General features: G+C 39.3%; 1 pseudogene; it reads left to right on the top strand.

The window, feature by feature from the left end:
* The first annotated feature begins 1,155 nt into the window (after positions 1–1,155).
* Positions 1,156–14,349, top strand: LOC123157743 (anthranilate O-methyltransferase 3-like; annotated as a pseudogene).
* Positions 14,350–16,095: the final 1,746 nt, after the last annotated feature.

The following is a 16,095-nucleotide window of genomic DNA, read 5'->3' as shown; positions in this document are numbered from 1 at the left end:
CCAAAGTTGTTCCCGTCATGCCGACTGAACTTTATATTCATATGGGCAACTTTGTTTGTTTCATGCCTGGCTAACATTTGGTCTCAGATGAGACATATATTCTGTAATTATTTTGGTTGTAGGAATATAAAGCCAGGTTCAAAGTTCTCCAGGATAGCCGATTCAAAAGCATCGGGAAAGGACGACGAAAATCAATGCATAGCCGAGTCAGATGACACTAAGCTGGCACCACTCGGTTGTTTTGTTTCAGAGCCGATATCACAATATCGTTTAATGGACCAGGAGTGTACGTCCAGTGCAGGCATAGTTGATCACATCATCGGTACATCGCTGACTAATCCTATTATTATAATTGATCACGATGTCGAGTCGTCAAGACAAGAGCGAATGCAATGTTTATTCGAGAAAAATGTCAAAGATTGCAACATGATCCATCAAGTCGAGCAATCGGACAACATAGGACGATTGGAGTTTGTTGAGGCACGAGCATATGGCCAGTCGTATCAGATTGGCCTTGATGGCGATCAAATGTTGACTCGGTTACCTCAAGCCGATTCATCAAAAGGTCGACAGGTTCACACCAATGATGATGGGGTCAAGTCTTCGAGCAAGGATATTGTTAGAAAGTGCATCCACAACAATCTCGAAGATGAGAATTCCATGAAATCTACAATGGAGACATCTAGCACTGGGGGGCAACCAGAAAATTCGAAGACCGATGCAAACACAACTAAAGAAAGCAAAGGCCATGGTAAGCACAAAGGTAGAAAGCCGAAAGTCACTTTCGCGCAGTTATTAGAAAAATATCAGAAGATAAGTGAGGCAAAGAGTGCTTATCGGCCGAGTGAAATAAAAGCATGGAAGTCACCCCCAAGGCATAAATCTGAACACCGGGATGGGCGAAGGAAGAAGTTGAGCAAGCAGACTCTATATCCTCCTTTTGGGTCACCAATACCAATGTCATGGATTCCTCCCCATGTTGACTATTATTCATATCAATCATGGAACAAGTATAAATCAAGGGCACACTGTCCATCATATTCTAAACCACCTCAGCAAAATTATGTAGCTCCGAGAGGATCGTCGTTTGTTCAACAACAACATGTTATAGACCGACTCAACCAAAAAGAATCGGTCCGGAGCTCGACAAAGAAGATGGATGCGGTCAAGCAAGTGTACCGAGTGAAAAAGGATGGCCGCAAGTGTGCTATTTCAGATCCAATTCCAGATGACAAAAAGCCAGCCGAGTCTATGTTGGCTACTAAGGACAAGAAAGAGAAGCAGGTTACTTTTAAGGATCCAATCGCCAAGTTTGGACAGGCCAAGCCAGAGATGCCCAAAGCAAGGAAGAATTTGCAAGTGCATAAAACAAAATCACAGTCGGGATGCTCACTTGGCTTATCACATTGGGAAGAAAGAAAACTTAAGAGGCTCAGGGTCAAGGAGCTGGAGAAGAGGAATATGGCTTGGGTTCCCAAGAGAAATCTTCAAGTCAAGAGCGGAATCACATCTCCTGTTGCAAAGCCGGCAGGAGTAAAGGAGGACAAGCATGAAGCCGGTAGGCAGAGTCGATTGTTTTCATCTCAATATAGCGGACTCCAAATGGCACATCGTCCATATTCTTCGACCGTTCCATCAAAGCCAGTGTCCCAGAGCTTAATCCCAGCTGAAGCATCTGAATTATTTCGGCTATTCACACTTTGGTGGACGGGTTCTCCAGGTCCTATGAGATAAGGACATTTGGCCGATATTTGCATATCGCCCTAAGAGTACATTGTGTTGACAAAGCTGGCATCTGACTAATTGTGTTCATTGTGGTGATCCAGAGAAAGTGTGTCACCGAGATGAATGAAGCTTCGTTCACTCGGGGGGCAAGGCAATGTTGACTCAGAGACCGAAGGACAGGGGTGTGACATCACATTTATCAGTCGGTGCTCCCTGGATGCCAAGTCAAAGTCTTGTGGAGATTATTTTCATGATTCAATTTAGCAGCGCCCAGAGTCGGTATTATTGACATATTTCTTCACGGGATGGATTTCAAGACTTCTTGTCGGGTAGAGCTTACACGACTAATAATCAAGCCGAATATGCTGTGTTATTCGGGCTAAAGGACTTCTAACCACTACAAGAGTTGTATGCATCAAGGTTCACAATGATTGTTGCCAACCGTCCAACAAATGTTATCCTTATATGCATCGACGAATCACTCAAACATTGACCTCACGAGTTGCGGCTGACTCCACGGTGGAGTCGGCCATTGATGGATCTAGTGCGAGTCATATAGCTGGCTGGAGAAAGTTTCTCTTATCTGCAGGATCCAAGTTAGGAGACAGACATTATTCGGCAGAGACTTGATGGAGTATTTTTTTATCAACAATGAGGGGACTCACCGAATAGTTGATGGTTCCTTTAAGGTTCATGGACATAATCTTTTGGCATCCGGTATCGTGAATGGTTCTAATATCCCCATAGAGTACTTGGATAAAGGTCAAGTCAAGGATTGACATGAGAGACTGACATGAAGGCATTCGTGGCATCCAATGGTTGTTCTCAGACGACTATTATCTGAAAATGCTCTACCCAAGAAACAACAAGCCTAAGCATATGGCCGATAACAATTATCGTCTTCAGCATGCACAGCCGATGTAGTGTTGACATCGTGTTTAAAAGAAGTATTTTCTGGCACGCAAGCTCTGCCAGAAAACAGGGGGGCATGTGTTGACACCGGATTTTGGCAAGGAACAAAAGGCAAGTAAGATGGCCTCAAGTGAAAGAGTTTTAAGCATGAAAAGTTTCAGGTCGCCGAGTGGAATAACTTTGATGTTTAGGCTATTGACATTCGACCTCATCTCAGTGGCCGAAGTTGTACTCCGAGTGACAAAATTTAATATTCTGAGTGCTTTTCGGCCGATTACGTCCTCAATATGACCTCAGATGAAGGAGTACTTTAAAGGAATTGTCTTCGTCTCGTCGAGACAGTCGATTTTCATATATAAATCATCTCAATCCGAGTTCATATGCAAAAGTTATAGTCAATACGGTCTGGACAGGTCAGAGACCAAAATATTACGCTTGACACCAGACACATGTTGATAAGTGTCTGACGCAATGCGTGAGCAATTCGGCCTTCAAGACGGCCTTGAATTGAAAAACCTTCAACACGGAAAAGTTTCGTCTCGTCGAGCCGATCGATTTTCATATATAATTCGTCTCAATCCGAGGTCGTATGAGACTTGGAGAGACAAATCAAGATCAGGCTATGTTTTTGGTCGAGTGAAAAACTTACCATCCGAGTGAAAACTCACCGGTCGAGTGAAAACCTACCGATCGAGTAAAAGGTCAAGTGAAAACCTACCGATCGAGTAAAAGGTCGAGTGAAAACCTACCGATCGAGTAACAGGTCGAGTGAAAACCTACCGATCGAGTAAAAGGTCGAGTGAAAACCTACCGATCGAGTAAAAGGTCGAGTGAAAACCTACCGATCGAGTAAAAAGTCGAGTGAAAACCTACCGATCGAGTAAAAGGTCGATTGAGTAAAAGGTCGAGTGAAAATTGGTCGATCAAGTAAAAGATTGTCTTCCGACTGAAAATGTGGTCATCATCCGAGTGAAAGATTGTCTTCCGAGTGAAAAGATAGTCATCCGAGTGAAAAGGTCCAGTCGAGTGAAAGACTCTAATATCCGAGTGGATGAGCTCAAATCCGAGTGAAACTGAACATGTGCCCAAAAGTTTATCAAGATAATCTCGGATGAAGAAGTGTTCAATACAGAAGTTGTGCGTATCATCAAGACGGTAAACTTTGGTTTTGGAGTCATCGTCATCAGAGATAGTATATGACCTGCAAATTCACTACAACACTCAGATAATTCAGTCTACCGCAAGACCGAGTCCGACTGGAAGGTAAAAACGACCTCGAAAAGTATTCAAGATGGCTTTATTTGAAAAAGTGGTCAACATGAGAGTTGTTCGTATCGTCGAGGCGCACAAGTTTGATGTTTGGGCCATCTTGATCGGAGGTCATATGGAGGCTCGACGGCCTACACAAGGAGGAAGACAGAAGTTGGGCCAGATTCAGACTGAATCCGAGTTGGAATAGAACTAGGACTCTAGGACGCGAATTGATGTAATTTTTCCTGTAAGGAAAGCCTAGATGAATCCTTTACTTGTACGGGAAGTCCAGCCGCCTCTTATATATGTTGGGGGTGACGGCCGATTGAACAACACCAATCGAACCAATCAATCTATTATACTTTTGTGTTCATCTATCTTTATCCCCTACCCTTGTATCTTTCTTTCTCATTCTTCGTTCGTTCTTCGCATTGGAGGGCAGCGATCCACGAGGCTCTAGGGGCGAGCGAATCGACCTAGGGCAGCCCATAGCCGCCGCACTCCCTGACGGGGTCCCTCCCGGGGGTGTGGGGTTTTCGGGTCTACAAAAGCGCCCGTCGACTGTCTTGCGTATCGCGCTGTCGATCGGGTCTCCTTCGACGTGAGCTGCGGTGCATCACCCCCGGCGTCGAGGGTACACGTGACGTGTTCGTGTGTCAACAATCCCGACGCTCTCCATGACAAGGAGGGAGTAGTTCACCCTCAGGGCTGAGGGTATGTACCCATAGCTATGTGTTTGATCTCTCTTTCTCATGTTCTCTCTCGTGTTCCCTCTATGGCACGATCTTGATGTATCGCGAGCTTTGCTATTATAGTTAGATCTTATGATGTTTGTCCCCCATCTACTCTCTTATAATGGATTGAGTTTTCCCTTTGAAGTTATCTTATCGGATTGAGTCTTTAATGATTTGAGAACACTTGATGTATGTCTTGCGTGGGATACCCGTGGTGACAATGGGGTATTCTATAGATGCACTTGATGTATGTTTTGGTGATCAACTTGCGGGTTCCGCCCATGAACCTATGCATAGGGGTTGGCACACATTTTCGTCTTGACTCTCCGGTAGAAGCTTTGGGGCACTCTTTGAAGTACTTTGTGTTGGTTGAATAGATGAATCTGAGATTGTGTGATGCATATCGTATAATCATGCCCACGGATACTTGAGGTGACAATGGAGTATCTAGGTGACATTAGGGTTTTGGTTGATTTGTGTCTTAAGGTGTTATTCTAGTACGGACTCTTAATAGATTGATCCGAAAGAATAACTTTGAGGTGGTTTCGTACCCTACCATAATCTCTTCGTTTGTTCTCCGCTATTAGTGGCTTTGGAGTGACTCTTTGTTGCATGTTGAGGAATTGTTATATGATCTATCTATGTTACTATTGTTGAGAGAACTTGCACTAGTGAAAGTATGAACCTTAGGCCTTGTTTCCTACCATTGCAATACCGTTTACGCTCACTTTTGTTACTTGCAACCTTGCTGTTTTTATCTACTATCCATATTGCACTTGTATCACCATCTCTTTGCCGAACTAGTGCACCTATACAATTTACCATTGTATTAGGTGTGTTGGGGACACAAGAGACTCTTTGTTATTTGGTTGCAGGGTTGTTTGAGAGATACCATCTTTATCCTACGCCTCCCACGGATTGATAAACCTTAGGTCATCCACTTGAGGGAAAATTGCTACTCTACAAAACTCTGCGCTTGGAGGTATATCTTTAGATCTTGCAATCAAATCTTTTTGTTTCTTGTTTTATCACTAGTTTAGTCTATAAAAGAAAACTACAAAAATGGAATTGAGTTTGTCTCATACGCTTCATCTTTTTAATATCTTTCGTGAAAATGATGGTAAGGAAAATTGTGCTCAAGTGCTACAAGAAGAAATCTATAAAACGTTTGTCACTAAATCTTTGAATGATGAGAATGATTGCAATGTTGTTAGTATGAACTCTTTGAATATCCATAGTACTAATGATGATTGCACTAGTCATGATGAAAATATCTCTTATAAGCATGTCAACTTTTGTGGAGTGCATGTTTGCATGAACACACCGAATAGATAAGATATATATTGCAAGAGGCATAAGCATTTAGAAACTAAATGGTTGCAAAAAAGGCTAAATGTAAGTGCTAAAAATTTAAGATATCTTTACCGTACTTGTGAACTTTGCAATGAACATGGTCATTTAAATCTTTGATGCAAATTGTTTCATGATCGAATCGTGTCCAAAAATTGTGATGATTTGATCTCCCTTGCTCATTACAATGAACTTAGTTTGATTTTGGGTTATGAAGAATTGAAACGTGCAACTAAGCTTATTCCAAAATTTAATCTTGAGCATTTCCTTGATATTGATCTAGAGAAGATTTATATGTATTGTACGGTGAATTGCATTGAAAATCCTTATATTGCCAATTACCTAAAGAAAAGAAAGCAAATATAAGATGATGAGAATACTACTGAAAGGGAAGAGACTTCCCAATCTCCTCCTATTATTTCTTATGATGAATCAGGTAACGAGGAGGAGCTTTCTATTCAACCAATCCCATCAATAAAGAAGGTTGAACCCACACATAATGTGAAGAATAAAAGGAAGAGAAGGGGCAGCAAAGGAAAAAACGTATCCCTCCCAAATGATGTCGCTCCTACTACTCATTATGATGATGATATTTGCTATACTATTGGTGCTATCCATACTATTAATGATGAGAATGATTATGTTTATGATATGAAAAGGCCCAAGCTTGGGGAAGCTATGTTTGATGAGTATGAAATATTTGAGAATATATTTGCTGAAATTAATGTTTGTCCCAAGCTTGGGGATGCTATGTTTGATGAAGATGATATTTATAGCCTCCCAAGTTTTGATATGCAAATTTGTTATGATGATAGCATGCCTCCTAATTATGATAATTATATTGATGAAAGTGGGTTTGGAAGAGTGTCAACTTTAGGAAGTAGTGATCCCACTATTTTGGAGGATGTTGAATCTTATTGTGATGAATATGAAAGTGTATTTGGAAGAGAGTCAACTTTATTTAGTGATTCCACTATCTTGGGAGAGGTTTCAATCGATTATGATGAGAACAAAGTTGCTACTTATGATGATTATTGTGATGAAACTTATGCTATAAAAATTAGTGATGTTTATATTTATAAAACTTCTCATGATTACGATTACCCTTTTTCTGAACATTGCTCTTTTAATGTGGAAACAATTTATAGTGTTCAAGTCTTTTATGACACTCCCACCATTCCGAATAGGAAGAATTTTGCTTGTGTGGAGAGCAATAAATTTTCTATGCTTGTAGATCATGAAAAGAATGATTTAGGTGCTGGTTATATTGTTGAATTCATTCATGATGCTACTGAAAATTATTATGAGGGAGGAACATATGCTTGTAGGAATTGCAATAATATCAAGTTTCCTCTCTATGTGTTGAAAATTTTGAAGCTATGCTTGTTTTACCTTCCTATGCTAGTTGATTATTATTACCATAAGTTGTTTGCTCACAAAATACCTATGCATATGAAGTGGGTTAGACTTAAGTGTGCTAGTCATATTCTTCATGATGCTCCCTTTATGTTTCAATTCTTATCTTTCATGTGAGCATCATTGTCATCATCATGCCTAGCTAGAAAGGCATTTAAGAAAAGCGCTCGTTGCGAGACAACCCAATATTTATACTTGCTGTTTTTGTGTGTCCACATGATTATTCTACTGTAGTAATCATGTTTAATAGCTTTTGTTTCAATAAAGTCCCAAGTAGAGCCTTTGGGAAGACTTGGGTGAAGTCAATGTGATCTTGCTGTAAAAAATAGAAACTTTAGCGCTCACGAGATTAGCTGCCATTTTTTACAGGAGAGTGATTTTAGGTTGATTATTTTTGAAGATGATTAATAGACAAATTCCTCAGGTCCACCAATTTATTTCATAATTTTTGGGGTTCCAGAAGTATATGTTTGATACAGATTACTACAGACTGTTCTGTTTTTGACAGATTCTGTTTTCTATGTGTTGCTTGCTTATTTTAATGAATCTATGGCTAGTATGTAAGGGTATGAACCATATAGAAGTTGGAATACAGTAGGTTTAACACCAATATTAATTTAGAATGAGTTCATTACAGTACCTAAGTGGTGATTTATTTTCTTATACTAAAGGAGCTTACGAGTTTTGTTTTGAGTTTTGTGTGGTTGAAGTTTTCAAGTTTTCGGTAGAGATTCGATGGACTATGGAATAAGGAGTGGCAAGAGCCTAATCTTGGGGATGCCCAAGGCACCCCAAGGTAATATCCAAGGACAACCAAGAGCCTAAGCTCGTCTTCGTTCATCGGTAACTTTACTTGGAGCTATATCTTTATTCGCCACATGATATGTGTTTTTCTTGGAGCGTCAATTTATTTTACTAGTATTTGCTTGATGTTATTTATAATAATGTTTTTCATATTTAGTTTCAATAAAAATGTCAAGGATAGCCTTTACCATGCTTATTTTGCAAGTATACATGTTGCTGCTTGAAAACAGAAAGTTTACTGCTGTTGCAAAAATTCCCTAGAAAAATCAGAGCGTGATATAATGTTGAATCTTTTTGCATAATGATATCTGATAAATCTTACACATCATAGTATTTTTCTTATAATTTTTGGAGTTAGGTAAGTATGATGAATCTTGCATTCTTTACAGACTATACTGTTTTGGTAGATTTCTGTTATGTTTGCATTGTTTGCATATGCTTACTTGTTTAATGATTCTATTTAAGGATAGGAGTGTTAAATATGCAGAGACATTTGGTATGCAATGTTGAATAATAATGTTAGTAATTTGTTACAGTAGAAGATGATGAGGTTTTTGCATTGTTTTATACTAACTTATCTCACGAGTTCTTGTTGAGTTTGGTGTGGATGAGGCTTTCGAGATTTAGGAAACCGTGACATGAAAGGAATTAAGGAGACACAAAAGCTCAAGCTTGGGGATGCCCAAGGAACCCCAAGATAATATTTCAAGAAGTCTCAAGCATCTAAGGTTGGGGATGCCCCGGTAGGCATCCCACCTTTCTCCTTCAATAATTATCGGTTAGTATCGGTTGAACCTAAGTTTTTGCTTCTTCACATGAGTTGTGCTATCCTTGCAATGTCATTTTGTTTTGTTTTGCTTGCTTGCTTTAGTAAAATACATTAGATTTGAAATACTTAAATGAGAGAGAGTCTTCACATAGTTACATAATTATTTAGCTACTCATTGATCTTCACTTATATCTTTTTGGAGTAGTTGTTCATTTACTCGTGTGCTTCACTTATATCCTGTGAGTAAATGGTTTAATGAGTTGAATGTCATAAATCTGAAATTATATATTTTTTATTTTCTTATCCCATGGGAGTAATGACTTCACATCTAAGAAGTAGAGGTTGTAAATTTATTGACGGTTAGCAAGCATTGTATTAGTCATTTGAACAATTCATGAAAGAATATTGAAGGAAGAGAGATTTCACATATAAATTTATTATCATAGACATCTTTTATAATTGTGAGCACTCATTAAGTATGACATGTTAAAGATTTGATGTTGGACAAGGAAGACAACGTAATGGGTTATGTTTTCTCACATCTCAGTTAAAGTATATTGTCATGGATCATTCATACATGTTGAGCTTGCCTTTCCCACTCATGCTAGCCAAAATTCCTTGCACCAAGTAGAGATACTACTTGTGCTTCCAAATATCCTTAAACCCAGTTTTTTTGCCATGAGAGTCCACCATACCTACCTATGGATTGAGTAAGATCCTTCAAGTAAGTTTTCGTTGGTGCAAGCAATAAAAATTGCTCTCTAAATATGCATGACTTATTAGTGCAGAGAAAATAAGCTTTGTACGATCTTGTTATGGAAGCAATAAAAGCGACGGACTGCATAATAAAGGTCCATATACAAGGGGCAATATAAAGTGGCGTTCTTTCGCATTAAGATTTTGTGTATTCAACCCTAAAAGCGCATGACAACCTCTGCTTCCCTCTACGAAGGGCCTATCTTTTACCTTATGTCTTTTACTTTATGCAAGAGTCAAGGTGATCTTCACCTTTCCCTTTTTCATTTTATCCTTTGGCAAGCACTTTGTGTTGGGGTGATCCTCATATATATATATATATATATATATCCAATTGGATGTAAGTTAGCATGAACTATTATTGTTGACATCACCCAAAGGTGAATACGTTTGGAGGCAACATTATAAGCCCCTATCTTTCTCTGTGTCTGATTAAAACTCCATAACCACAAGTATTGCGTGAGTGTTAGCAATTGTAGAAGACTATATGATAGTTGAGTATGTGGAGTTTGCTAAATCAAAGCTCTGACATAGAACCTTCCTAAAAATAAGATGAATTGCAATTGTTTGATGACTAAGAATGAAGTTTGCTAGTTTTCAAGAAAGTTTATGGTCTATGCTTTGACATGTGAATAGCTTGTTACTTTATCATGAAAAGTTTTATGAGATGAACTACTATTATGACATATAAACATGCTAGCAAAGGTGATTGAAATTATCATTGATCAAACTTGTGCACCTGCTAGCATTCACACTTCATAAATTCTTTCTTTTATCATTTACCTACTCGAGGACGAGTAGGAATTAAGCTTGGGGATGCTGATACGTCTCCAACGTATCTATAATTTATGAAGCATTCATGCTATTTTATTATCTGTTTTGAATGATTACGGGCTTTATTATACACTTTTATATTACTTTTGGGACTAACCTATTAACCGGACGCCCAATCCATATTGTTGTTTTATTGCCTATTTCAGTATTTCGAAGAAAAGGAATATCAAACGGAGTCCAAACGGAATGAAACCTTCGGCAGCGTGATTTCTTGGAAGAATATCATCCGGGAGACTTGGAATTCACGTCAGAAGAGCCTCGAGGAGGCCAGGAGATAAGAGGGCGCGCCCACCCCTCCTGGGTGCGCCCCTGTCTCCTGGGTCCCTCGAGCGCCCCCCCCCCCCCCCGACCGACTTCTTTCACCTATATAAGCCCACATACCCTAAAAACATCAACGGAGAAGATAGATCGGGAGTTCCGCCGCTGCAAGCCTCTGTAGCCACCAAAAGTCAATCAGGACCCTGTTTCGGCACCCTGCCGGAGGGGGGATCCCTCACCGGTGGCCATCTTCGTCATCTCGGCGCTCTCCGTGACGAGGAGGGAGTAGTTCACCCTCGGGGCTGAGGGTATGTACCATTAGCTATGTGTTTGGTCTCTCTTTCTTGTGTTCTCTCTCGTGTTCCCTCTATGGCACGATCTTGATGTATCGCGAGCTTTGCTATTATAGTTGGATCTTATGATGTTTCTCCCCCTTCTACTCTCTTGTAATGGATTGAGTTTTCCCTTTGAAGTTATCTTATTGGATTGAGTCTTTAATGATTTGAGAACACTTGATGTATGTCTTGCGTGGGATACCCGTGGTGACAATGGGGTATTCTATTGATCCACTTGATGTATGTTTTGGTGATCAACTTGCGGGTTCCGCCCATGAACCTATGCATAGGGGTTGGCACACATTTTCGTCTTGACTCTCCGGTAGAAGCTTTGGGGCACTCTTTGAAGTATGTTGTGTTGGTTGAATAGATGAATATGAGATTGTGTGATGCATATCGTATAATCATGCCCACGAATACTTGAGGTGACAATGGAGTATCTAGGTGACATTAGGGTTTTGGTTGATTTGTGTCTTAAGGTGTTATTCTAGTACGAACTCTTAATAGATTGATCCGAAATATTAACTTTGAGGTGGTTTCGTACCCTACCATAATCTCTTCGTTTGTTCTCCGCTATTAGTGGCTTTGGAGTGACTCTTTGTTTCATGTTGAGGGATTGTTATATGATCTATCTATGTTATTATTGTTGAGAGAACTTACACTAGTGAAAGTATGAACCTTAGGCCTTGTTTCCTACCATTGTAATACCGTTTACGCTCACTTTTGTTACTTGCTACCTTGCTGTTTTTATAATTTTAGATTACAAATACCTTTATCTACTATCCATATTGCTCTTGCATCACCATCTCTTCGCCGAACTAGTGCATCTATACAATTTACCATTGTATTGGGTGTGTTGGGGACACAAGAGACTCTTTGTTATTTGGTTGCAGGGTTGTTTGAGAGAGACCATCTTCATCCTACACCTCCCACAGATTGATAAACCTTAGGTCATCCACTTGAGGGAAATTTGCTACTGTCCTACAAACCTGTGCACTTGCAGGCCCAACAACGTCTACAAGAAGAAGGTTGTGTAGTAGACATCATCCACACAAGAGTCGCAACCGCTGGATAGTGAAACTATTCCACAAACTTTGCCAACAAACAATCTTCAACTGCTGGATAATAAAGTCTACCTCAATAACCTACCATGAAACGACTTCAACCATGTGTTCCACTCACTTGATCAGTTCAAGGATTCAACCTTTTTATATTTCCATGTTATAGGGCTCCTGCTACACCAAGCTTTTTCCTTGCCATAATGTTCATATGTTTCATTCATCATATTGCCTTCATTGGCATTCTAAGGTACTAAATTGGCAAGCCACGATAAATTGATGGTGGGAATGCGGTGCCTCTTGCCGGCTGTTCTCAGGCTGTTGTGGCTGCACCTAGGAGCAACATGGATCATACCCAGTCTAGTTTTTGGTGTCTTTTCTTCGAAGATGCGATCTACATACGACGACTTGACACAAAAGGCATGGATGTGCAATGTAGACATTGAATTTGCTGACTGGATTTGATAGTCTCAGATGGAGAGACGTCAGTGGCCATGACCCTATCCGGATTGCCAAGACGGGACTGGGGATCTTGGATCTCCAGATCTAGTGACAACGATAAGTGTGTTTTGTTGACTGATTTTTCCACCACGGACAAGGACGACGAAGCATGGGACGGTGTGGGACTACCGGAGCATCCCGACGTGGTATTTGGCCCCATGAAGTTCCTCCTTTCATCTCCATTGCAATGTGTGTCAATAACATTCACCGTTTGAAGCTGTTCGTTGAGATCGGCTCTTGTCGTGGCTCGACTGCCAGCTTTTGCAAGCATTGTCTTCACTTGTGTGACATCTCACATCAAATACTGTCATACGCATGTAGCTGTTGGGATCGCGGAAAGTGGTGGTGGCAACATTGGACGACTTCGATTTGCTGATGCTTCTTAAGCAATAGTCTCGAGCTCTGGGGTGAAAACCCGAGGTCTGACGTTATTGGTTATATCTGGCAATGAAAACCAATGATCTGGCTTTGGTGGTTGGATCCGGTGAAGGTGGCGCTTGAGCATTGTTCCCTTCCTGAAGTTGTTGCTGTCGGAGAATCCTTCTCATGGTATTGGTGACGTCAAGTGATTGTTGCTACGGAAATGGTTGTTGTTGTAGATTGTTGATCATTGTTTTGATCACTTTGGAGTTTTTTTGTCATCAAGGTATAGCTTTGGTCTTGCTTGACTTATCTAGTTGCCAGCATGAATTTTATGTCTGTGTGTTCGTGTTGGTTGTGTGCATCCTAGCTATGCAGAGGTCATGTGTGTTGCTCATTGTGTTTGTATCCCCTTGATGCTCCCTTCTGTTTTGAGCTAATAAAATACACGCTTTGTCAGGAAAGAATCTTTATTGTTAATCGTCAAGGTCCTACAACTATTGCTTGTATCATGTAGCTTTCGGATAGATTGCGGCCAAGAGAGAAATGCATCTAAACAAAGGACACATTTATATTGCGAGAGTACACCACCATATGTAGTTAAATTATACCAGGAACATTTCCGAATGATATATTGTTGTTGTTCCTCAAGTTGCGACATGAAGAACTGGTGCTTGACGAACAAATGACATTGGCATTTCTTAGAGAAAAATAGAGGTTGTCTACAATTGAGATATGAACCAACTCTATGGATTAGTTGCACAATCTTAGGAGTATCTTGTTGAAGAGGTACACAATGGTGTATCTGTGGTACAATTATTTCATAGCTCTTATAATTAGAGAAAATTAAACATTAAGCTGTCACAACAGGGCCTTCTAGAGAGGGAAAAACTCAACTCCTTTAACCTACACTTTTATTGTCCATCAGACAATGAAGTCAAGATGGGGATCAGTGATCAAGCAGAGTGGATTATTCGACATAAATCATGTCGAGTTGTTCGATTCCAACTGGGATCCTTGTTACAACTCGGAAAGTGATGATGTGCATGATCTCCCTCTAGAGCAACATGAATGTATCCAAGAGTTTGAGGGCAGTGATGTTGCCCCTTTTCAGAATCCATGTTGATGAATCTGTGCTCGACATACTCTTCAACAAATTCGCGTATAATGTCACGGAACACCTTGCGAAGGAGAATACCAAGTCTTCCATCATAGTCGTGTCTTTGAAAACAACATATTGGAGGTTTACACTGATTTTGTATCTTCAACTTGTTTTGTCTCTATGAATAAAATGATGTACTTGGTCTTTGTTTAGTTGTTGACTCTGTACTAGTGGTGAAATTATTGAAGTTTGGTCTCGTTGTGTATGTCTATCCCCGATGCAGAGACACTGTTGTGTTTATGGGAGGCACTTCTGTTTCGGTACAACCCCTAAACACATTGACGAGGAGATCTCTCCATACCCCTTAATAATAAAGGGTATGATGGACTTTTCTAAAAGTGCATCGCCCGTCGGAACATATATATACGCAAACACCCCTCCAACTGGGGCCGACCCACTTTATCTTTTCTTATCTATTAAACTGCAAAAAGGTGTGGGACGTGATTCAAACTTGCAACCTCCTCATTAAGTGTACGCCGCAGTAGCCAATCACACAACTCACCTGATGCGAATACTTAAATATTTTTATTTCTTTTGTTCTTTCTTCTATTTGTGTCCCACTGAACTAGGAAGTCGTGGGTTCATTTTTTTTGCTTCTTTTCTTTTCCTTTCTGGTTTCATTTGGCCGAGGTCATAGGTTTACTTCCTTTTTTTCTGGTTTTGTTTGGCTGGTTTTACTTATTTTTTACCTTTTCTCTTTCTCTTTCATTTTTCATTCTCTTTCCATTTATTAAAATTTATGAACTTTATTAAAAATTGGTGAAAATTTTCAGATCTGGGATTTGTTTTCCAAGTCCGTGAACTTTTTTCAAATCCACCAACTCCTTTAAATTTTTCACAAAGTTTTTACCAAAATCTTTGATTTTTTAAATTCATGATATTTTTTTTCATAAGTGATGACAACGACCTGTTTACTGTAGCAAACAAGTTTTTTCACACTATTTCTTTTTATGTTTTCTTTTCATGTTTGTTTCTTTTCATTTTCATTTTCCATTTCTTTTTTCTTTTTCAAAAAATGCTCGCACTCATGAAGCTTATTTAAAAATTTCCAAAATGTTCATTTTTCAAATTTTGTTCAAACCACACAAACATTCGCATTTTACAAAATTGTACAAAAATTTCATAAAAATGTTTGTGTCTTTCAAAATTGCAGAGAATATCAAAACACTAACATTTAAAAATAAGAGTAAACAAAATTTTGAACATGAACATTTTTTGGAAACACTAAAAAAATTTAGAACTAAAAAAAGGAAATGCGAAAAAATTGAAGAATTTTATTGTATTTGAATTTACTACACGTGTCGGGACAATAGGCGCCAGACAGGCGACAAGAGCGATGCCACCAGTTCTACATCTTCCAGTTCCAATCGGAGCATATAGGTCCGTAAATGGATTTGTATGTATAGCCACTTCAATCGTGCTCCTGGTTTCCCGAATGAAAAAATATCTTCTTCCTGGGAACATGCTAAACCAGAAATTCTTATGTTCATGATTCTTCATCCACTGATGCAGAAAATCTTCCGATGCCATCGCCTAATTGGGCCAAGGCCTAAGCATCCTTTTCTATTTATTCCCTCTTTTTTGTTAATTTTCTCCCTTTTAAACTTTATTATTATTCTTTCTGAAACATGCCCAAAATTTTGAAAATTGTTTGGAATACCAAGAAATGTTCTTATTTTTGAAATATTGTTTACTTAAAAATTATTTCTATTTCGAATTTTTCATTCACAAATTTAAGAAATGTTTGTGTTTCAAAAAAAGTGGATGAATTTTAAAGTAGTACGTTGTTTGTTGTTCACTATTTTATAAATTATCAGCAATTTGTTAATTTAAAAGAAATTGTTCAAATTTGTAAAAAAGATAAACACAG

This window comes from Triticum aestivum, chromosome 7B (genome assembly GCF_018294505.1).
Source record: "Triticum aestivum cultivar Chinese Spring chromosome 7B, IWGSC CS RefSeq v2.1, whole genome shotgun sequence".
NCBI lineage: Eukaryota > Viridiplantae > Streptophyta > Magnoliopsida > Poales > Poaceae > Triticum > Triticum aestivum.
This window is presented reverse-complemented; position numbering and strand designations above follow the sequence as displayed.